General features: G+C 38.6%; 1 long non-coding RNA gene across 1 annotated transcript in view; it reads left to right on the top strand.

Annotated features, from left to right (window-relative positions):
* The window catches only part of LOC144194431 (uncharacterized), a 168123-nt gene that overhangs the window by 131900 nt on the left and 10595 nt on the right, over positions 1-25628 (top strand). Inside the window, exon 5 of the long non-coding RNA XR_013325887.1 lies at positions 16660-16853. This is a non-coding gene — a long non-coding RNA (uncharacterized LOC144194431). The remainder of the gene's footprint in view (positions 1-16659; positions 16854-25628) is intronic.

Here is a 25628-nt window from a genome sequence, read left to right as displayed (position 1 = left end):
AGCTCCATTAGCGGGACAAGATATCGGAACCTTCAAGCGATGTCCCGCGAAGGACTCCCCCGACAGACATTCCAATCTGTAGCTACATACCCAGACTGGTGCCATGGGACGCGTTTTCCTCAGTTTTGGCTCTATTTCGGTTTCTTTTTCTCTGCCCAGCACAGACAGCGGCCGGGTCTCTCCTTTAGCGGAACTTACCGGCCTTCCAATAGCGACTCTAGCGCTTCTGAGAATTACCGTCAGCTGCTTTGGGTGAATCTACAACAAAAACAACAGCTCCAATATCTCATATACCTTCTCACCCATTTTACAGCTCATGTAACAATCTACTTAAGTGCCAACCAAAAATCTAGACAAAACAAGCAACAAGATTTGACTGACTGCCGGCATCAATGCAGCGGACCTAAACATGCCAACTCCATTCGTTCCCAATCAAAGAGACTCGTCTGTTTCTCTTACTCTTTTCCACCCCGTGATATTCACAACCTTGAAGCAAACCGGGCATGACCGGAGCATTATCATTCTGCTTAACAGCTGCGGTGATGGACTACTGTATGTAAACAGGCTGAGTTGAGTTGTACTGCATGTAGGTCATGTGTGTGTTTTGTTTTTCTTCAAGCAAAACTGTAGCCTTATAGTAATAGACATTCCCCAGGGATGCATTATTTTGGCTGAGTCTCAGTAGACCCAGATTAGAACTGATTGCTCTTTCATTCGCACATTCTACACAAAACTACAGCCCACAATGCCAGCCTAGCATCGAGTATTGTAGCTTGCGGTCTATTGCCGTCTTCCATCTGTTGACTAGTCCACCAAGTGCATATACAGGGAGCCAAGTTTGGATTATCTCGCATGACAGTGAACCTAGAGGCTGTTTGGTCCAAGTCCGCTTCAAAGCTACCAGGTGACAGTACTGTTGGTTGTCTTTGACAGAATAACACTGTACTTCTTGTGAGAGCTTTGGGCACATGGCGACTCAAGGTTGATGTCCTACTTCACGTATGATACTACATTCTAGGTGTACAGCCCCTGTCAGTGTCCAAGAATGCTGCTCGCTGTTGTCACGTTTAATAAACACAACAGGTCTATTTTTAAATGGTTGAAGAAATGAAGTTGACCCTGGGCCCGCGTAGATATATGGGTCAGGCACTTGCCCAATGAGATCCAATGAGCATGAAAGCTCACAGATTCTCACATAGATGCATAAGTAAAGTATTTTTTCTTCTTGAAATTTCCACTTTTGTGTACTATTGTCGCTGTTTTATTCAGTGTTGAATTAGGCTTTAGACTGCAACCTACTGAGAGCTTAGTTGAAGAAATAAGAATTGATATTCCGTTCTTGCTTCTCTGTCCAGTTAATCAAACTAAGTGGGTAGCAACTGACTTCCAGATTTAGCCTATTCTTCAATCTGACATGTCAGATGGACATATTTAGGAAGAATTTGTCATGTTACACTCACTTTCATGGTTGTACTTGTTCATTAATTTGCTGGGGTCGACCGAACAGTCAGTAAGATTTGTCACCTAGTCCACTAGCACTGACTCAACTGGGTCAATCGTCCAGAAAAACAGCTGAGCATTAACAATTCTGGCTTTCAAAGACAAAAAAAAATGGCTTATAGTCTCTTTCCTGCATCAGAGGAATAGTAATGAAGATAGTAAACAACTTTTGTTTTGCATATATCTGCAGGATGTATTGCCATTTTATTATCATCAATAATGTTGCATTTTTTCCCCAACTTTTTTAATATAGTGCCTACTGTCAAACAATTCTGTGAAGTGCTCAATTGAAATTAATCCAACTGGAATATGTTGTTGTTTTGCCAGAATAATGGGCAGGAGCCTTTTTTTTCATCAGTTCTTTCTTCTGTGGCTGCAGAAGAGCAGCCAGAAGTAAGAAACAATTTCCCCCTCGTTATCCAAGGTAGAGAAGGAACCTCAGGAATTGGAGTTTAATCATATAAAGGAGTTGTGCGAAGAACAGCGGGTGCAAAAGGGGACTGGATGTGTAGTAGGGGGAAATTAATTTTCATTGTAGCTTTGCAGCTGGTGATGAATGACAGACAGGCCGATCTCAGCTGGAGAAAAAGAGTAGGAGGGCTAATGGAATTGTACTGAGTCAGTCTTGAGATTCACGAGGAGAAAACACAAGGTTGCTATTATTCTTTTTCAATGTCGTGCTTCATTAAACACAAGCGTTCTCTCCCAGCTTTTCGGAAAATCAGTTTAGAAACATGTGTCTCAGATTATGTATTGACTAAAATGACCGGTTTTCGTTTGATCAGTTCGAAAGAAGCAGTATATACGAAAAGATTTTTTCCAGCTTCAGAACTTCCTTTCCAGGCCGAGTATACTATCTTGGCATTTCATATACCAGTTGAGGTTTTCTATGTTCTGCCATAATGCTGTATCTCGCTGATACATCGTGGGCAGGTGAAGGCAACTCCTAAGAAGTGTTTGTGGGTGTGTGTGTATGTGTTGATTGAGTTTGTGGTGCCATTCTACACTGATGATGTTCATCAGAGCATGCAGTCACCCAAGATGAGAACCTTCATCCATTACTTACTCTTGGCTGCCCTTGGTCGTTGTATCATTCATCTGGAACACAGCTTAACTTGGCTCACAGTCTCATTGATTCTCTCTTGTATTTACTGTATACCCTACAGGAATTATGCACAGTTAAATCACACCAAACAGGTCCAGCACAATAAGTTACCTGATATAGTAGCATTGATTATTTCTATCACATTTCACATTGCTCAAGCTGCTTCTTGTTACTTGTCCGAATGAGGATAGTGGTTAATAATGATGGCGAAAGACGTCCAATCCATTTGAGCATCCATCGCCGTCAATGGATTGGAAGCATGACCAATGGCTGCCTCCTTTTCCAGTTCAAATGGCTTGAAAGTTCAACATTGTCAGTGGCAGCCAATTAATTAATGACGGACATTTTGTCAAGATAGATGATAGAAATTAGCCACTTATTTGTTTTCCAGTAACAAATACTTAAATGCTTTAGTTTATCAAACAAACATTCTGATCAAAGTAACGTGTCCCCATCACTGTGCATTACTATTGTCGTGATGATGAGTTGCCCAAGAGAATTCCATGCAATTCAATTTGTTAAAGTAGAAAGCTTTAATGAGTTTTCAGCAAAAAGGCACGCTCGCAAATCACTCACTCGGTAACTCAATTAAGTAACATGACCGAGACATCGCTACACCGAACCCAACCCACAGTAAGGGTTGAATGAAAACAAACATTCAATACTAGACAAGTCAAAGAAACTGACCACAAACACATTTTAATGCAATAAAAACGGCAAGTGAAAATGAACAAGTAAATATCATCGTATCAATAAGTATGTTGGCTAATGTTAATGTACCAAATTACTGATTGCAGAACCACCAGAGGAATAAAACTCAGTTACTCATGAATCTCAAATTCAAAGCAGACTGAATAGTATCTCATCTGGCATTTTCATATAAGGGGCACAAATTATAAAGATTAACTTGAATCACCCCCCACGCTCTGCTTCAGTCTCCCTTTTCTTCACTCTGCACTTCTAACCTCATTAGAGGTTATTATAGTCCCCTGTCATCAGTACATATAAGACTCTGACACCGGAGCTGCATTGGTAGAAGTATGGCTTTACTTATAAATCCACTCAATCACATTGATTGTGAGTCCTCCTGAAATTTATTGGAATATAATCAGTTCTACTAATTTTACTTCAATAACAAAACTAAATATCAATCATTCAGATCACTTCCTTGATTAAAATAATAATATTAAATGGTAAATTCGGTTAAAAGTTTAATACAATGTATATGTACATGTTTTTTTAATCACTGTTGTACAGGTAATTCACATTTGTACAGAATTAGTTTTGCAGAGCATGAGGTTCAAGTGTCAGCTTCTGCCATCTGTTTTCATTTGCAGTTTTACCAAAAATACATAAAAAGTTGAGTGCCTGATTCATTTTACGCCATAATTTCTACAGACAGTATTCAGAAGTGTGTCCTCTATAAAGACTGAAACAATAAATGTTGATAAACGGTCTTTAACTGACAAACAAACAAAGCACAAGAACAGAAACAAGAAACTGAACCAGTCATTATCTATTTTAAAATGAATGCCTTAGAGAATTGAAAACATACAAGAGAAAGCCGTAAACGATGGTCCAAAGCCAAGAACGCAAATAAAATTGCATTTATATTTTATGCAGTCACTCAAACAGATAACACAGGGGCTGTGCTGTAATGTTAGATGAAAGTTCTTATTTTTTTCCTTGGTAAATGTTGGCATTCGCTTGTTGAGTTTGCAGGGTAATAATAAGGTGTTGATTATTTTCCTGTTTTGGCGACGAAAGTTTTATTTTATTCATTTTCTTTTCCCTGCGTGTGCCAGGTTCCAATCGAGCATCGTGTTAATTGCCTTGATTTTTTTTTGCTTAGCTTTTTATCGTGAATAGAGTCGTATGGACTCTCTCACAAACATGTTTGTTCCCTTAGTTTTTTTTTTCCTTTCTTTCACTTTCTACTCATCCACACACTTTAGCTCCACATGGAGCCAGATTGCCCTTCACTTGACGTTATCAAGCTACTCTGTCAAAGAAGTATGGCTACCCCCACGCCAACACACTTGGCTGTAGTTGAGCTACACAACACAATTAACTCTTTCATTTCCAACTGCAAGATAACATATTAACTCCAGTCAAAACGTTGGATTCCAACGACGACATTCTCGTCAGCTATTTCGTTTTCAATCCAATAGACGGGAACACACTAGGCCTAAATGTGATGTATCACCATCAGCCCTCTCTGTTGAAAAAGATTACATGTCTATCGCCTTCAGCATTTGTGAATTCGAAAAAAAAGTGTCATCTTTTTGCTTCATATATTTAGATCACAACTCGTGCTAAACCGACTGCAATTTATGTCCACATAGATTAATATTCATAGAGTATCATGTCTCTTTTTGTTTCCATAGCCATGTTGTATTAAGCAGTCTAGGATAACCTTAAGAACCCTCTCAGTTAAAAAAAAGGAACCTTTGCGAATGTTCTCTCTTTCATTGCTGTGCCTCACCAAGCACGGCAGCCATATGGACCCAACTTCATGGACCAATCCTCCACCTCAGAGGCGCTTTACGGGCATAACCGACACAACGACTAAGTCCTTCTCTGGGACTTATAAGATCTCTCGTTATCCATTTCATATAACCGTTTTTCTCCAACTGTGCCACTTGCTTAGAAACCCCTTTTCCCCACATCTTTTCAAGAAATGTGCCGAGTCAAGTCGCGACACTGGCAGAACAAGCATCTGCTGGTGAGCATCTTTTCTTTTAGTCCCCTAACATATTCTTCCTGACAACTAACCTGCAGTCGCCTTGTTACTGTGCATATTTTGCGGGGTCGTGATAAGAAGAAATGCAGTAGGTGGGAGATGGAAGGACAACCTTTTAGCATTTAACAGGTTTTCTCACATTTTCTCATTTGGACCCCATGCTGATGTATGTGTGCATTTCTCACTACTCAGCAATTTTTAGCCTATGCCCATCTGTGCTGCTTTACATTCATCAGTTTCAGCGAATGTTGACTGCAACTCCTCTCAGCTAAAGTGGATTTGACGCTTATTTATGCCAATGGCAGTGAAAGAGTTAAATGCCGGCCATTTTTTTCCATGTGACTTCATAAAATGTGAAATCCGTCAAATAAGAGCTTAGACTCCCTTCCATTGCGAAAGAATGGATATATATTGAAATATGTTTTACCTTTGTGTAATACCGTGTATAACATAGGCTCACAAGTGCATGGAATTACATAAGTAATAAAATTCATCCCGTGAAAGCATACACTATTTTCAATGGATCACTGTCTTTGACACAAATAAAATAACATTCATATAACAATAACATCTAAAATATCAGTACTTGCCTTCTACAAAACACAAAGATCATTGAAATGTGCATTTGTTGGGATTCTAGTATATGGCGTTTGAGAAGGAAATGTGTGACTAGTTGTTTGTCAGTGTCTCAATGTGCCTCTAGGTTAGCTGGTAACCAGTACAGGATGTACCCAACCTCTTACCGAATATAATCTAGGATAGTTTGATAGGTAATGAATGGATGAGTCACTGCTTCTCAGTTTTTGGCTCCAAATCACAAGACTTTCCTACCAAAATGCACCTGGACCATTATTTTGTTGTGCAAATAAAGTAATATATTCACAGCCAACAAAAGTCCAAATGTTTTACAATCCCTAGTTTGCATCAATTATTCATGTTTATCGGCATAATAGGCAGAATGTGTTTTTCCTTCACATTAAAAATTTAGTCTGGCTTTCTTTGAAAGTAACTTTTTGGAAAGTTATGACCAGAATGAGAACTTTCCAAGACTAAGAAGCGGTTTACAAGGCCTGCTTTCAGTTTTAAAACTAAAAAGATGGCCAATTTCCTAAAAAAAAAAAAAGAATTGGAGCTTGAAAACACAAATATTTCTAGTGTGACAATATAAAATGTGTGTTCAATTTTCAGTTTGTTTTGACAATATCGTCATTTGTACATGGGGGAAAAAGAAATATATGCTTGATTTTCGACCATGAAATCACATTTCTTATCTTGCCTGCATGACGTAAAGCAAAAAGAATACTAAGATGTGTGTATTATATGTATGTATTGTTATTTTTCTATGAATAAGCTATGTACACCTAACTGCTGCCCCTGTCCTCATGTCCCAGATAAGGATTCTCATGCTATGTGTAGCCACTGATCTCTTTCCCTCATAATAAGTTGTCCTTCTTCCTTATGTTAGGCCAGGTTGACACACAGGCTTTTCTCATGCGTAGCATGGCAGTGTTGCATTAGATGGAGGAAAGATGGAAACGGGACAATTGAAGCAATCAGCCATGTTCAAGATGCATATGGCTTATCTAGCTTCAATTCTTCGTGTTAAGGCTTAGCTCATAGCTGAGGAGCCAAAAAAATCACATTAGCAATTTTGCAATCTTCTCGATTATAAAAGTTCTTCAATCAATGTTCTTTCTGACTTTTCCCACTTTGCAGTAAGAAGACTTTTGTTCCTCCAATGGGTTGCTGATGGTAATTGCCTCCATGTTGAATTCAGTGTGTTGTTCATTAGGAAACGGTGTTATAAATGGGATCTTTCATAGCGTATGTTCGCGTCAGGCTCTGCTACTCCCTCTGCCACCATGAGCGACACGCACATCGCTCATTCCCTCGAAGGACCGGGCGATATGACTGTACCCAATGAGAGGGAACAAAGCGGGAAGGGTGGATGTGAGTGTTACTTTCAGACATGATGATTTGGAAGATATAACAAAGTCGAGAGAATGTTTCTGGCTCGAGATGGGAGGAAATTGAGGGATAGTATGAGGCGGGAAAGAAGGGGGTGCCATCACAGGAAGAAGATGGACAGGAAAGGTTTGCAGCCATAGACCCGTCAGAGAATTCGGATGTTCTGATGTTTGCTTGGCAGTGAATGCAGACAGACAGATTGTAGCCAATTATATGTGTTGGGAATCATTTCGGAGATGGGCTAATGACAGGGGGGAGGAACAGCAGATGGCTCCCGTCAGGAATATTCCTGCAATAACACCACAGTCAGATTCTGCGAATATTAGCGGTTGAAGGGGGAAAAATTCATACAAAGGAATGAATGATTTTAGTCAAATGAGGGACGATTGTCCTCTGATAATCTTGTCGCCGTTGCTTTGAAAAAGTTGGCAATTCAGGGTTTCCACGTTGTAGCTAGAATTTAACTCATCTCAGATGTCTCAGATGAATGGAAAACAAAATGAAAAAGTGTTTTATGAACCAATATCATATGGTTCTTTTTTAAAGCCAAGTCATAATTTCAAAAGATGATGTTATTCATTGCTAAGAACTTGAATAAGCATTGCACTTTCGATGCTATCTGGATGGGTTGTTTTTCAAAAAAAAATTGTGTCTGTCTCTTTATTGCTTGTTGAATGCATTTATACTTTAATCTTAGTTTGCCCCTTGTTAGATCTGCCGTTTGTTATGTCAGTCTTTCTCATGACAGAAAATCTTAACTGACTTGGAATATGATGATGAATATGGTGTTTGGTTTTAATGTCCAAAACATTAGCTTGTGTGTGGGTAACTGGCCAAATATTTTTCTTTGCAAAATACCCTGCAATGTGTGGACAAAGGCTTAGTCAAAGCAATCAGACTTTGATGAGTCCGTTAGAAATTATTTTGCTGTGGCTGCGTCTGCTGATTTAATTTTGTTGACAGGTAGTACTTTTTTTCACGTCACCTTTTGTCTCCAGTTTTCCTATCTGATCTCTTCATATATTTTGTTCTAAAAGCACTTGTAGTCAATTGTTCTGCTGTTTTTCCTGAGTTGAGTATGGTGCTTGGTAACAATACTATTACAGAAACGAGGACCTTGTTATCCATAGAAACTGTTACAATTCCTCGATGCAAATCGCTTGCTTGAAAACATGCTGTCCAATGACAAATGTATGAGATGGCTTAAACACGACTAAATGTTGGCTCCCATCTGTACTTGACTATTTCCCAGATAACATTTCTTTGTACGTCCATCCCCACTCACTTCACGGAGTCATTCACACGTGTTACTACATAGCATTTTCTGTCAAACATTTTGAGATGTATGTTATTGTCCTCGGTCCATGTGGTCTCAATATATCCCCTTGAGTAGCAGCTCGACAGATCAGAAATGACTCTTCTGGTTCCAGCTGTCTGCTCCACCAAGTTGACATGCTCAGAAGCTCGCAACTGAGCTGACTCTACTCTGTTTGTGCTGTGCTGCTCTGGTGAAGGGTTCAGATAAAGGCAGCTGTCAATATGGCAAGACCGCAATTAGACTGACGTTTCAAAGATCACCTGGTCAGATGAGATGCATTCCCCTCATGAAAGGTGATTTATGTTTTCCATTGCCATTATGTGCAGGTCAACTGTGTCTTGACAGTGTGCCCACTCTTTATTGGATTATATGGAGAGAATGTTTGCATGGCCAGACGAGATGTCTGTGGCTAACCAAGACATAGTGTGAGAAATCTGCTTTCGTCACATTCAAAATTATCCCGAGTGAGTCATTCTGAGTGTCCTTCTCAGTCGATCTCGCTAGTCAGTGTGGGTGGATCAGTCTGTGTCTAGCAGACAACTGACAATCTTGTGTAGTGTATGGCCATTGCAATTGGGACCCAATGAGGAGAAAGTACTCTGTAATGTTCAGTAATTTGCCGGATGGGCCTTGTTATGAGATTTGAAATAACTAGCCAGTTACTGGGAGGTTCAAGAGACATTTCTTACAGTATGACTGTCTACATAACATTACAATTGTAAGATGCATTAGGAATGCTAGGTACTGTCTGAAGAAGCATTAAAATATCTAGCAATGAGTCTCATTTACCCTCCATAAACATGCAATTCAGAATGAGATAGCCTTAAAACTCAACACTCATGCAATATCCTTCTAGACAAGAAAAACAATTCAAGTATGAAGTCACAAGGCAGCCAGCAAACCTTTCTGGGAAATATAGTCATCAGATATTTGATTTGATAAGACAAATATGACCACTGTGTTCCTTTAAATCCACACCTGAACCAGACCAAGCTTTTATCTTATCTGAAGACAGCTCACCCAAATTATATTGCTTGCAGTGCACATCAATCATGTCTGAAGTCTGATTGTATTACAGTGCTTTTGTCAGTCAGTCAGTGATTAGGTTTCAGTCTGATTTACATTTATATTCACCATTGCAAACACACGATGATTGACGTGGTATATTGGTTGTTTTGCTGGTCTTTGTATATCCAGCTTGAAATGAAAAAAAAAAAAGATGTGATAAAATCAATTTATATGCAACCCACATCACATATCTGTGCACAATACCTGAGCGCCCCGCCATCCCCCACCCCAAACCCCCAACAAAACAGCCTGGGCTTGGTGGTACTCCTGGAGACAGTAAAGGTGCTGAGGGAGCAAATCTAAAATTCAAACCACACAACTATTGCAGCTTTATTTGACTCCACCTGTTTGATAATGCTCACACCATGTGGGTTATATCGTGATTTTCTCTGCTGGATGAGATTTTTTTTCATGGTCTCCGCCATAATCGAGACAAAATATGGATTTAATAAAAATTCATCATACAAAGTGAATAAGGGAAGAGGGATGTGGATATATATATATATTTTCTTTCCTCAGCTATGACTTTAAGCAGGTACAGACAGTATGACTGTCTGAATGAAAGCTGCATGTTTCAGAATGTATGACTGGAATTTAGGTTTAAAATGACGATTTTATAAACTTTTGGGAGTCATAAGCAAAAAAAGCATTATAGTGACCACACAGTCTTGTTTCCCTCTTCCATTTTTACACAATATTATGTCCAGACAGTTATTTATTTCAATGACAGCAATATTAGAAAAACTGCAATTTAGAGAGGATTCCAAATAAATAATGAATCTAAAAAGAAATTATGCTTTGTGCAGAATCGGAGAGTCATGTGTTCAATCCCTTTGCTCATTAATCTTCCATACCGCTTATTCTCACAGTGTCGTGGGGGTGCTGAAAGTAGGCGGGGGACACCCTGAACTGGTTGCCAGACAATCGTAGGTTACACTGACAGTAACCATTCACATTCATCCTCTACCTAATAAAGTCTCGTTGGAAATTATACTATCTTGAGACTCCTGTTGGGGAGAATGTCCATTAGAATCATCCCAATAATTTATGATGGCAAACCATTGACCACAGGTGATATATTTGACCACATTTTTTCTGTAAGTATGAAAGAGAACATTCTTGTAGCACGTGTCACTTTTGCTCTCCAGTTTCAGGAGTCGTAACATACCCTTAGGCTAACTCTTTGAAATACATTGCCGCAACAGAACAATCTTCACCTCGGCCTTCACTCAAGCTGGGCGTTTTTGTTTTTTTTAGCTGTGGGTGAAACATCCCAGGCTGTGATTTAGTAAAGGCGAACACAGGTGCCGGTCCCTTCGCTTATTCCGAATTATGGTTTAATGAGACAGATTGAGGTCAGAGGCAAAGAGCAGCACTGAAGGAACTGGCCTTCAGAAAGAATGAATTTGCCAGCAAAAGACCAGGACGTCAGTGGTAGCAGGCACATTGGAAGTCCCAGCACGCCACCCTGAGAGAGTGGAAGGATTTTTCCCTGGGCTGCCCTCTCCCTTTCTCTTATAGAAACAGACAGAAGAAGCAAGCTGAACACATGCCAGAAGCCTATAAAGGCTCCAGTGATCCTGTTTGGAGAACTTTAACCTAGCAACCAAAGAGAGAAAGTGAAACAGCCAGCTCCATTCTCTCAGGTCCACTTTAAGAGTGTGTTTCAGGAGAATATTATCCAGTATGATAACTCCTCCAGAACAATGCATGGTTTCAGGAGTTCTTTTAAGTGAGCACCAAGTCAATGGTACTGCTAGAGGGGCCCCGCTTGGTACTGACAGCCTGGAGACTTTCTGAGAGAGGTGTCACTGCTGCTGTGTCTGAAAGCTGGCTGATGTCTCGCCTTGTTTGCTCACTTGCTTTTTTTGCCCTGGCTTCCTGTCGGCAGTGCAGTGGGTGGCTTTTTTCCTACCATCAATCCTATTGAAACATGCGCAAGAATATTGCTTCTGATTTACGCACACGTATGCCCTTTGATCACGTTTGCATTTTCTATGGAACATTCATTCACTCAAACAGAGCGGATGTCTCTGGTGATAATTTAATTGGGCGTGGGGGGCATTTTGGCCGAAAGTTTCAGTTTAGATGTATGTGAGATGTGTTGAAAAAGGTGTGTACAGTAGCATAAAAAAAAATTGACCCGGCAATCGTTATAAAATTATTAAACATATTTCCCATTAGAGATGTTTTACTTTTCTCTCCATCCTCACTTTGGCAAATGGAATGTGAAATGTAGAAAAAAGGAAAATGTCCATTGGCAGAAAAACGGAATATTTACAAAGGTCATAGCATTCATTCCTTCAGGATTCAACCTTTTGTGAATGCATTTGTTTTGGAGGCAAAGCGTTGTTGTGAGTGAATACGAGAACGTCCACATGAAGGTTATTCTTGGCGAACGTATGTGTCTTTAACGACTGATGCTTGTTCCTGTTTATGACAGCCCCAGAGCTAATGCAATTCAGGCGGGAGGATAAAGCTGTGCATTTCAACAGCTTGGCCAGTGGTGCGAGGCGACCAGCAGTGCACGATGGAGCGAGAGGAGCCAAGCTATACATCTGTGCCAGATAGTCTTCCAGGGCTGCTTAGCAAGACACTGCACTTGCAACCCATCCCTCTCTCTTTCTCGCTCTCTCCGAGGAGAAGTCCAGGCTGAGCGATGAGGAAACAATCTAAAAGCGAAGAGAAAATTATTCACCTGTTTATATTTTTGCAGCTCACAGCTTGCCTTCTCCTCCAATCTACTTTACCTTCCGTCCTCCTCCTCTTTCCTTGCTCGCTCTCAAGCGCACCCATCTTTCTAACTGTCAGTGGGTGTCTCCATGTGTGGGGGCGCCATGGCCATAAATCTCTTCTTTCTGAAGCAAAACAGTTTTATCCATCAGGGAGTAGAAACCATTCCACTTGATGTACGGGCGCGCAACAATGGATGTGCGTACACATGGATGAAGATGGGTCTCTAACACATGCGACCTTAGCTTATATGACAGACTGTCTGGGTAATTAATTTAGACAAAGGGATTGATATTCTTGGATTGGATATCATATTAGAGCAGCGTCAAAGGAAGAAAACCAGCATATCATGTTTGATGGACTTATTTGTGACTGATATTGTACTTTGGCAGACGTCCCAGTCCAAACCTAAGACAGACAGGGTTTTACCCTGCATTTTAGAGGAGAATACACTTTTTGGCTAGACAGCAAGTGAACCGCTTATCCTTACAAGATTCACAGAATTGCTTGATCATATCTCAGAAAACTATGGACCTTTTAACCAGGTGCAGCCAATTGAAGGGGAGCTGAGAGTAATCATAGCTTTTATTCAGCATCATGGATTATTAATATATTGTAATACTGGCTGTATCTGGAAAAAATAAATACATGCAATATTCAGGAACCAACTAAGGCTCAAGCCTGCCAAAAACTGGAGCCTTATAGATTGCCTTCAAGCCTGATTACAATTTGTAGCTCCCTCACGGACAAGCCAAACAGCCTCTGAACAAAAGTTTTATGGTCGGATGGAACAAAGCTCGAGCTATTTGTTCACAACGACAAATGCAGTGAGTTTCAGGACAACTCCAAATCTAAATGATTGTAGCAACTGCCAAGTATTGGAGCTCTGGTAACATGCTCTGTGGTTCCCAGTGGTGCTGGTGCGGTGCATAAAGCGAAACAATGGAGAAAGGAGGACTACCTCCTTTCTATTTCACCTCAATTCAACAATAGGACAGTTGAAACTTGAATGCACTGGCTGTGTACAGCGCTGACAAACAAGAGTAGTGCTGTTGGAGCGGATAATGCTGGCTTAAACATTTGTAGACGTTCTGAAATCATTGGGTTTGATCCAAGAAATGACCCAATTCAAACTGCCTGGCAATTCCGAATGGTCAAATTTCAACAATGTCCGAATGGCAGAACCTTGTATTTATAATGTTGGCCCTGTGTAGATAAGGTAAAATCCAGGAATGAAAAACTAACAAAAAATCGAAATCCTTCTTGGTACAACAGACTAAAGACATTTTGTAATCCTTTAAATTGCCCATTAACACTAATGCCGCTGCCGACTAGTCGATAAACCTTTCTTTTGACTGAATATTCGAGTAATGTAAAAACTTCTTCAGGCATAGCTTGGACCCCAATTTTTTTCAAATGCCATGCCATTTTAACGGTCAGCATTTAAATACTTGATATACTTCGGGGTATAATTAGATTGAAGAAGAGATTTTTTTTTTTTTTTTTAAAGCTTAGATGTACTGCCCTTTTCTATCGTTCATCTGCCCGGAGCCCAATAATACACACTGTACAAACAAATGTCATGTGGCTACTACCCCGTGGCTCTTTAGTAGTATGCTGCCAATTGCTCCATAACGGAAGCGACACACTTTTAATTCTATCATGCTGTCCAGAATTGTGCTGAGTTGGGCTAAAGCCTGGGTTAGTTGCATCAGCATGGTTTGGCTGATGTTAGCAGTTACAAATAGCAAATTGATATTGTCCATGTATGCTCAAATTTTACTCTTAAAGGGAAAGACAACACTTATATCAAGCACAGAACGTCATTTTCTTAATTATTTATAGTGGGCCAGGCTTTCCAGGAAGCGGATGGCTGGCATGTGGACTTGTGATTACTAATTGGCAAGCTGTAAGGATCATCGTTACCAGAGCACGTGATGGCAGCATAATTCGCAACAATAGGGACCAAGGCTTTTTCATGAGATGCATTTTAAATACTTTTTTCACATATAACTACATATGGTTTAGTGTGTATTTTTTTCATGGCAAGTAAGCTGGGAAGAGGGAGGGCAGCGCACTCAATTGAGCACTAACCACCATATGTATCTCTTTTATGACACCCTTCAGGAATCTAAATGGTTCTTAGGGTGTCTCTGAGCTCTAAGATGAGTTAACAGGAAAAGTTATTTACAATCCTTGATAAACAGCTATACTCAGTAAAAGTGAAGCAAACAGGATGAAAGAAATTCAAGGGGAAGTAAAGAAGAATATGCAGGATAAGAACATATGCTGGGGGATAAGGATAAGAAGGCGATTATTCTCAATATCGAGGAGAAGAAAGGAGAGTAGAATATTATGCAGGAAAAAAGAAAGAGCTCAAGGTAAGCAAAGCGAGAAGGAATGGAGATGAGAGATGAACAGGGGTGTTTTCTGACTAGGATTAGCATTGCAGCAAAGAGGATTGTTGACAATGTCTTTCATCATAGATGAGGGTGGTAGCGGTGTGACAGTTCACTTCCACTCAGGTCCTGACCGCTCTTATTACTGAGCTGCTCTCAGCAGATCACAGAGCTAAATTAAGCTATTTTATTGTGCTGGATGATGCTCGGCCTGATGTACATAGCTCTAATGAAGACAAATGTGTGTCTCCTGTCTCCTATATACACAGACATTTATGCAGACTTGGACTTGCTTTCATTTTACCCAACTGGTACTTTTGATTTTTTTTTTCCCAGACAAATGTTATACAATTTTTGTCTGATTATTAATTATGATGCCAGTATTCTAAATGGTGAAACACCATTGACACTGAAAATAATTGACATTCCGCCATAGTATTTAATGCAGAACACTAAAAAGAGTCTGAATATAATAAGGAAAAAAGAATGTGGGTCTCACAGCACCCAGTCTATATTTTAATTATCTTTTAGAAGTAGTATCTATTGCAGGTCCCTGTGTGCTTTCTATCAGTGCATGCAGTTGTAGACATGTCCCTTGCTGAGTTAGTCTTCACACAAAGAGGGCTCAGTGAGGCTGTCAAAGTAACCTTCTGCATTGTGGTAATGTTCCCAGGTCAACTGTAGGTCATATCTGCTTGTCAGTGCTGTTATACAGTCTTGTGTGTGTGTGAATATACGCTGTGTGTGTGTTTGTGTGTATGTTTGATGGCTTCAACTACTTAAGCCAACCAAGCTGAACTGCTTCCCATCGAAAAACCACCAATCAGAAAATAAGACAGTTGCTGTCTGAAGAGTTGACCTAAGCCAGACCTTTTTGTGAACAAGCATGTTTATTTTCATCCAGCAGACAAACCTGCACAAAGACTAAACATAATCGAGCACAGATTCAGCAGTTCCGCGTTGCCCCAGAGAAAATGCAACGTATCGGTTTAACTTGCTTAAGCTGAATCGCTGCGGCAAACAAACATGACATGAAGTACTGTAACGCACAAGACGTGGAGCATGACAGACTGCGTTAACAGCATTTAGTTCTAATAGCTTGATGTAAATATTAATTATCCTTCTGAGGATGTTTTTTTTCTTCTTCAATAATGAATCAACACTCTACGCTGCTGAAAAAGAGAGCGCTTGCAGTGCAAAGTGTAATCTCCCACTTACGCTTTGACATTTGCCACCCATTGAATTGCGAAGCCGGAAATGTTGTTTCTGTGATGTATGCTGCAGAGTGTGATGCCTGATGAATCAAGTCTTGTTCTAAGCCAAATGAATTGATGAAAAAATATTACGTATAAAAATGACTCACATATAACGAGGATATATTATGTTATAATATACTAATTTAATATATTTTTATGTCAAATTTAGACATTTCAAATGCTGATTAGAGTCATTCATTCATTTTCACTAGTTTATTCTCACGAGGTTCGCAGGAGCCTAGCCTAACTGACTGTGAGACAAAGAGGAAATATTCATTCATTCCAAAAAATCCAAAAAGATTAGATATCTAATGCTGTAAATTAGTCAAAAAGAGCCGAGACAGGCTCTAAACTCCATTAACTCACTTGTTGCCATTTTCCCATCAATGAATAATAAATTAGTTAAGTACATACTCTCTAGTTGACCAGTTGAAAAACTCTAAAATATCAATTTTTCGTGCCAGTACCTTGTGATTTTTCTTAAAGTCCAATACTATAATGTTTTTGTATGAATTGAAAAGTTTGCAGGAAAAAACCCACCAAAAAATTGCTTTCTTATCTGTCTGCAGATTAATTCCCATTTGCCTGATCTACGCATCATCTACAAGAAACGGCTTCAGTGCAAACAAGCAACCAATCCCACAGCCACCAACAACATTTCTATCCTGTGGGGCTAGCAGAGGAGTGTTAAGCTGTGCAGATGGATGAACAGCAGGTGTTAGGATGAGGTGGGATCGCGGTGCCCTTCGTCACACACACTCAGGTAATGGATGTATGGGACAATGTGTTTTGTACCCATTAGAGCATCTCATATCAAATCCAAAGCCTTCTCCAACTTACACGTGTTCACACTTACAAATAGTGACCAAAAAAGTACAGACCAAGAAATGCATAATAGGTGCTTGTTTTGTATGATTGACTTCATAAATGTAATATTGAATCAGCATGAAATAGAGACAAGGGCACATTTAGTTGACCGTCAATTAGTAAGACAAATGTGACTTATGGCACTGGTTTATTGACTGGCATGCAATAGATTAGATAAAATAAGAAACAGGAGTAGCCAACCCCATGCATGTTCAAACCAAGTGTGAGGACTGTAGTGGTCACATTGCGATGTTGCTGTGCAAACGAGACATTGTTCAGGCCGGAAGGAAACTAACAGACTGGATCAAATTCTACTCTCAGTTGTACCTTGGCGATCGAGTTGTGACACTCTCTGATCTCACCAATGGGTGGTCTCGCGGGTCAACATAAACGTCATAAAGAGCATCTGATAAAATATAGCCGTTTGAAAATATAAAAGTAGTAGCTAATAGTGGCATCCTGTCCTTCGTCGAAGCCATGTTTGAAAATATTCGATGCTCCATAACCCAGAAGTAAAATTTTATAATGGGTTCTATTGGTTGTGTCACAACTCTTTTTCTACATGGCTGTGGCTAAAATAAGATTTCAATTATCTCTTTTTCACTACCAAGCCCCTTCTTTCCCTGCCAATTACATTGGCACGTTCACATAATGAGGCCCGGCTGTTTATATTTATAACTCATACTATTTTCATTAGCAATCGCTGAACCAAAGCGTTCGTTTCAAATGATTGGACAATGTATTCAATATCCAATGACACCTAGCATCATTCATGGAAAATTACCATTCTAATTGAAAAATGACTCCCTGTAATTAAATTATAGTTGAAATTGTAAAGAGTTTTTTTTCTTCTTTTGCTGCTTTTGTGTTGATAATTCATCATACATAAAGAAGATAACACATTCGTAATTATAGCGAAGGTTACACTGAGTTCTTCTGTCACTTTCTAGGCTTGAACATATTTAATGGGGTCTTTTGCCATTGCGTTTAATTTTAAACCTTGTGGATGTGTGTGTGTGTGTGTGGCTACTAAGAAATTATAATTAACGGTGAGTAATCACAGTGATAGACATGGTGACTGGGGCGATCATTTCTGGTCCTGACTTTTATGACAAACGAACAACTCTACACTGTGCCATTATAAACTATAGAGTTCCTTTGTTCTTCAGGTTCTCCCTTTCGTCGTCGATAAATTAATCAATTTTCGCTCACAAAATTGGATGAACATAATTATTTCCTTCCTCAGTAATGACTTTGTTTGAAATCTATTTGAGCCCCAGGAAGACATTTTGGACCTATTGGCAGTAGAAGAAGAAAAAGTGCGCCAGCTTTAAAATTGTTATTTTAAAACAAAGATTCACATCACATTTTATCTGAGACATATAACAAACACTTACAGCAACATAGTTAAACCATTACTCCTGGTTTTAACTTCACATTTCATCAACATTATTTTTTATTATTTCAAGGATAATGGGTATAATTGGAGCTAAAATCAACATTGGCTGATTTCCCCAGGCCACAGACTTCAGGACCCTGTTAAAAGTAAAATACCCAGATATGTGAAAATATTAGTGTTGCATCAATACCATTACTGACTCCCAATACCAATTCCGACACCACCTGGCAGTAAATGGAGCCTACCACTGATAATCTCACTGAATTCACAGCAGTAAGATGATTACACACCACACATTTGGACGTCTATTATCATCTTGGGAAGGACAATAAGTACCCAACCCCAACAAGCAGTTGGAAACTAGACATAAAAAAACACATTTCAAAGCTCCTCGATATCAATAATATCATTTTAGTGGCGTATTGGTATATATATATCAGTGCACCAATAGACATGATTGTATTTTAAATTGTCCCAACTCAAGAGCCACGAAATTATCAATAACAGGCGACTGCTTGAGCCGTTACTTGTAGTTGTGGTTCTTTATTCCACCCATGTCATCTGTTGCCATTTGACAATAATGTCAAACTGTACAACTGTCAAACACATCGATATTTTGCAAAAAAAAGGTTTAATTAAATTAAAGGCTTTGTGGTTCGCGGTGACACCATGTATATTTGTGGAAAATAGTGCTTTTGGAAAAAACAGAACTAATCCTTTCCCCTTGTATCAGAAAAAAATATCATTGTAAAATTGCCTAACTTCATATTTTTCTTCAAAATTCCTTTGAATTTCAGCTTAAGAGTAAACATGTTCCCAACGAATTAGAATATAAACATTGTCACCTAAAAAAAATATTCTTCAATAACCTAAAAGGATTTTTATTCATAATGGCACTGCTGAAATACATTTGTCAATCATTGGTAGTACTTTCTCTATTTTTACTCTAGTAGATTAGACCACAATATGACTTCTACCCCATCCCCATTCTCATGCCATTACATTCTTGCTCCCCGAGTGCTTATTAGAAGAACAATCGTAGCTATTTTTAACCTGATGATGAGAATATTCATGCCACTCTCCAATGAATTTGAAGGGAACGTTAATATAGCAAAGGAGGTGAAGGCTATTCATGTCTCACACATCTGAGCTTCTATAGCCTCTAATGGCTTACACTTGGGTGGAATGAGAGGAACAGGCAATGGAATATAAAAAAAAATGTGTATTCATTTCTACACCAGCAACTCCCATCAGTGTTAAAATTAATACATCAAAAAGCCATATTTAAATTTCACTGTTTTCAAATGGTACAAATAAATCCTAAAAGTTGAGTGATATTTTTTTTTCTTATTAGATGTAGGACAGTAAAATGTCACGTGTCTATTTTCACCACCTCCCCATTTCAGCATAGCAACACTCAAGGGATTTACAAAGCAGAGGCCTCTTAATCAACACCTAAGCCTAGTTTTAAAAAAAGAAAAAAAGTCATTTTTTTAGTCGTCGCCTTCTCTTATTGGAAATGTCGGTATGGTATGTTTGTGGTCCACTGAGAGCAGGTGTGAGCTTGTGGGTTTTTAAAAGAGCAGGTAATCCCCCTGGGTCCTTCCCGGTTTCAAAGTCTGGAAATGAAGCTTTGGCCTTCTCGCTTATACAGTCGGCCTGGGATAAACACGTTGGAAAGGCCACCTGCATTCGGACAATACAACAGTTTCATAGTACAGGCGAACATGTCATAGTATCAAACAGTGGATAGTAAAGCTTCTAACAGCAAATGTAATATCATCTATCATTGCGTGCAAAACGATAACTGTTCAGTCATACTGTGGAAGGAATAACTATCTGACCAAAATAACAATATTTATTTATGGTTAGGATTAGTACATAAAAGAGAAATGAACTTAAAGTCTGAAACTAGATAGTTTACAACTAACTGTTTACAACAAGAAAACCATAAATAATGCCTATGAGTCTGTCAGCTAAAAGATAAACAAAACAACCGTTAGAAACATTCCACTCCCGAAAGGTAAATTGCTTTTCTTTTCTTAATCTTTTTGTTGTCACCTTCATGATAACCCAAAGTAACCCATGTGATCTTCTACATATCATTGAGAAGTGTAGTTTTACCTCTCTACAAACTACTTTTTAACTGTGTTTTCCATCCACAATGGCATCTTTCTAGGGCTTCTGACATTAAGTGATAGAGTCAAAATCATTTTCATCTTGAAGGATCACCACAAAGAATAGTACTCTATAGTATGTCATGGCCAGCTTGAGGATTAATGGCCAATCTTTTGTCCTAACTTTTCTTTATCAAAGACAGTTTTGCTTCAATTAGTTAGATTCTGCTGTGTTTCATTATTCCAAACAATGATAACTTGATGAAAATCCATGAAAACTGTTAATACCTTTGTGTGGGCATGAGTAATTCCTGACATTCTGTTCCCTAGTAAGTCCCACATTTAGTTAAGGAACAAAATAATGATGATGCCCATCTTGAAGATCATAAAATCACGTTTCCCTTGAAACAATTCTACATTTACTTCTCCCTCTATGCAAGTTGACGCTCATCCTCTTTGGAACTAAAGCCCTTACGTGGCTCTATCGATCATGCTCATGGAGCAAAACAGCACTGAGTGCAAATTGTAGTAAAGGTCAACCAATGACAAAATTAATGCCCACGTGACAAGAGCTTGGTCTTTTTTTCCAGTAACAAGTACATTTTTTTCTTCTAAATATAACCTGCCATTTCACTTTAATTTCCTCCACTTCTTTTTTTATTTAAATCAAAAGAAATGATGTATACATTTATGCACAAAGGGAGAAATATGCAAGGGACTTTTGTAAATGTACTGTGTTTAAGTTGAGCTTCTGCCATTCTGTACACTTTCAACTTTAAACACAGGTTCCTATAAATGGTTTAATTCAACAGTCTTTGTTCTAAGAAGGTAGACAGGAGAAAAGGTGATGGTTGAAAGGCTGTAGTTGCTGTCACCCTGTAACATAAAGAGAGGGAGGGCGGCAATGAGAATCATTTCCTCAGAGTTTAAGAAATAGAAGAAACAAAATGTCAGGCCTGGGAATTGTGAACAGACGGTCGTGCATGAATGTGGTGGTGTGCATATTTAATTTGAATTTGGTGGGTGTGAATGCCGGGGGAAGACGCTAGATCACAAATCTATCAGGCAGATCGCTGTATAAGACATGAGATAAGGCGGAGAAACAGAAACACGTCTGCTGTTGCTTCCATACACGAGGGAGCACTATCCTACCACAGCTACATAACAGTAATTAGGATCATAAAACTTACTCGGTCTGGAACAATGACCTCCTTCTGTGATACAGATCTGTCAGCCTTTATGTATTTAAGTGTGAGTTACGATGAATTCATCTCGCTAATCTGGACTTGTAGAATTTGCATGGGTGACAAAACAGAAAAAAATAGGAGCTTGTGATCTTTCACTGTGTCATTGAGTCAGTTGGATTGTGTTTATAATAAGATGAATTTTCTTTGAAATTCCTCTTTTGTGTAGGGTTGTGCCAGATCAAAAATAAGAAAGTGATAAAATGAGTCTGTTAAAATCACTTCCTGTTGTCATAAATGGTATAATATATTTGTTAAGCATAAATGTTCGATGTATATTATAAGTATAACCATGCATAAATGCATGTGTATGTGTATATCCTTACATGCGCATATACACAAAGTGCTGTTGATTTTAAATTATTATACTAACACAAATGTTTGCATCAATTAACCATTAATAGACAGCCACACATTTAATAGGTTGAATTATTAATTCATAACATTTTGCCAATCTGTTCCCCTGACTTAATTTAAAATCGAGCTCCTAAATCACTTGATTCATTAACATTAATGACGCACTGGATTGGTTCCAGACAGGTGAGTCAAAGTTACTGTGTGTACTCTGTTTAAAAAAGAAAAAAAAGGAAAAAAAACAATAAAAGTCCTCATGTCTGAGGCAAGGTAATGGGCCAGATGGATTGGACAGATGGAGTTGGCAGACTTGGGAGACTAAACTGTGAGACCTCTGCAGTATTAAAGAAAATAAGGGAGACCATGAGACGTAATTGCCTCCAATGGAAGAAAAAAAAAGCCCACTGAGATTCAGCAAACCTCACTACAGTAAACTGTTAAACTGCAAATGTTAAGGCTATTTAACACATTAGTTATGATTTTTTGCTATAAGGAATAGGAGTACCAAAGGCTGAGGGGAAATTTGTCTGCAAAAGGCAAACCGAAACACCACATAAATTGAATAATGTTAAACACACTTGATGCTTGCAAGTGTTTTTATGAATATATTTATTTTTCATTTGTTTAAATGGACAGTGTGACAATACCATAATAAAATAAGACAATGATAAGACAGCACTGACAAATAAGTAAAACACTTATATAACATATTCAATATGAATAATTATAAATGTTAAACTAATGTGTTTACTACAAAGCTTACATAGAAAATTTGAGTCGGCGAAAGAAGCTCTGTAACAATTTCTTGGTTTATTCCGTAGAGATCGTTTTGAATGTTCTGCAAGGCTATTTGTAGCTTCTTCGACCTTCTACTCACTCTGTCAGGTTTGCGGCTGTGCCAAGGCAACTCCCACACAAAATCCAAGTTGAGGGTAAACAAACCTTTAAAGCATAATCACTGCACACTGAGGGAACCCCGAGAGACAACGATTCTTCGATCTTGCCCCAGTTCACCGAAAAGACTTAACAAATTCGAGATATAAAGCTTTGCATGGTTGGTCAATGGATAATTTCATGTTAAATATAAGATTTTCATGTAGCGTTCAGCCCTGTATCCCACTAGACTAGAGCCACTACTGTGATCTACCCTTTTAATAAAGTCTCAGGTTTTTTTCAAGCTCTAAACTGGCATCAGGCAGGATGATTTTTCCAGTATGCTTTTATAAGTATTTAAAAAAGGTCTAGAACTGCTAAGTTATAATTGATGTGCGCTAGTTTTTAGAACCGCTATTACCAGAGCAGCAAGTTCAAATATGTGATTGTACTTTTTGGTAAAAGAGAAATAATCAGTAAGGCGGTCAACCAATCGTCTTTTTCATGAACAGATCCCTAATTTAAATGAAATATTGGACATTAAGATGTGCACTCAAATGCATAGTCATTGATTAAGATTAATTGAACAATAATTTAAGATCTAGTTTCTTTTTGCAGTAACCACTTTGTGTGACAAAAGAAAGAGAGGGCCATTGAAAGTCTGCGGGAAAACCTGACAGTGAATGGTACCCTGGGGGGTTCCAAGCTATCTTTATTCATACTAATTAGCTTCAAACTAAATTAACGACCTCCCTGTTTACATGCAGAGAAAGACATCTCTAACCCTCCCTGGTGCAGCATATACTAAAGTAAAATGATGTAAATACGATGCTGTAAGTTTGTACAAGACAGTAGCCAGAAGGTGGTTATTAACAAAAAAAAACAAAGTAAAGATTAAAATGTCACCTTGAAACATGAATTATACAGGGAAGGTGACACCAAGGACAGACTCACACGGACAGGCACAAAAATGGCGGAGTACATTTTGATGGCACTAAAGAAAAACAAAACCGATGGAAACTAAGACATTGAGAGAAACCAAAAATGATGTCCCAGAGGGATTATACCATGGGTCTCAAGTGTTTTCAAATACCAGTCAGGTAGTTTCCCTGACAATTTTTCTGTGGCTATCTTGTGTTACTTGACAGATGAAATGCTATTTTACTAAATGCATCATTTTGTGTTCTATTTTTTGGAGGACAGATTTCATAATCCCCTATTAGTTATAGTGTATTTTCAGTTAATTCTGGATTGTAAAACTATAAAACTTCTATCTCTTTACTTTTTCCATGTTGTGTATATACTGTATGTGTATTATTCTTTCCTTACGTATCATTATTTTTAAACTCTGGGGCTCCCTGATAGGCAGAAAGAAAAACAGTATCTATCACATACCGCAGACTTGACGCAAGTCCACATTTTATCTGTCAGATACGAGCTGTTCAGCCTCTGGGTTGTTGGCCCTTTGAGAAATCCTGCCAATGGGCCATCAAAAAAGTGCTTTTGAATAATTTTGACACCTTATGAAGTGTGTGTTTAAAGCTAAATATTTGTATGTTGCATTTGTATATATATTTTTATACTTAATCATCAAAACTCCTTTCATTGCAGTTATTCCCTAGACTAAACCTTCATACGTACAGACACCCACAGATATTGGCTTCTGCCAATCGCCCGCAGGTCACAGATGTCTGTGTGTGGTGGGCATGACACTAAGAATTAATGAGTAACCGGAGGGCTATCTTTACCAGTCTGCCTCATATTTCCTTTCACTCTGTGCCCCCCAACCTCGCAAGCCCTTCAACCTCATCTACAGGCCAACTTCACTTTTTTTTACATATGGCCCATATGGTAACCTTTGGTTCCCCTTGTGGTCCACATTTGCTAGGAACACACAGTTGGCTGTCAGCCTCACTGTTTTTTGTTTTTTGTTTTGTATTTTCTTTTTTTTCATCAGGTAGCCATGCAAAATGTTATTTTAGGGTTCAAATTCAATCTGTGTTAGAGAAAATGATACAGCTATATACCCTGTTATATAATTTTCCAGAAAATAGCATTGTATATGTATTGATTCGATATTACTAAAATTGTGTCTCATAGATACAACCCAAACGGATCATCTGCACATGGATGTGTAGAATTTTTGTATGTTTTCTATTGTAGTTTCTATTAATTACAATCTGACAACAAATCTGTGTGCATAGGATTAAATGATAATTGTTACAGCTTTAACCCATCAGAAAAGGGACTTTGCAAAATAAGTGATTTTTCTGGCAACATGACTTTTCATGACCTTGATGGTTTGACCTCTCACCTGAGAACCGTTTTGTATATAAAATTCCCAGGAATTAAGATCACGTGACGTCGTTAACACCTTGAAAGTCTTTGAGGTCACATGATCTGTTGACCCAAGTGACCCCAGTGTAAGTCATTAGGGTCACATGAGTCAGGTGTGACAGTTTGCTGGAAACTGCTCAGTGTTTTGCACCAGTTATTCAGCTTAGTCCTGACACATCATAAAATAATATTCTTTACCACATCTCAAAAGAGAATATCGCTGAAGATCATTTAACCTCTTGCCCTTCTTTTATAAATGTTGCACATATGTGAGTGCTACACACTGCAATCTCTTCATATTCTTATTTATTTTAGCCATACATTTTTAGATGAACGTTTTGAAAAGT

The sequence above is a fragment of the Stigmatopora nigra genome, chromosome 3 (genome assembly GCF_051989575.1).
Source record: "Stigmatopora nigra isolate UIUO_SnigA chromosome 3, RoL_Snig_1.1, whole genome shotgun sequence".
In the NCBI taxonomy this organism is placed as follows: Eukaryota; Metazoa; Chordata; class Actinopteri; order Syngnathiformes; family Syngnathidae; genus Stigmatopora; species Stigmatopora nigra.
This window is presented reverse-complemented; position numbering and strand designations above follow the sequence as displayed.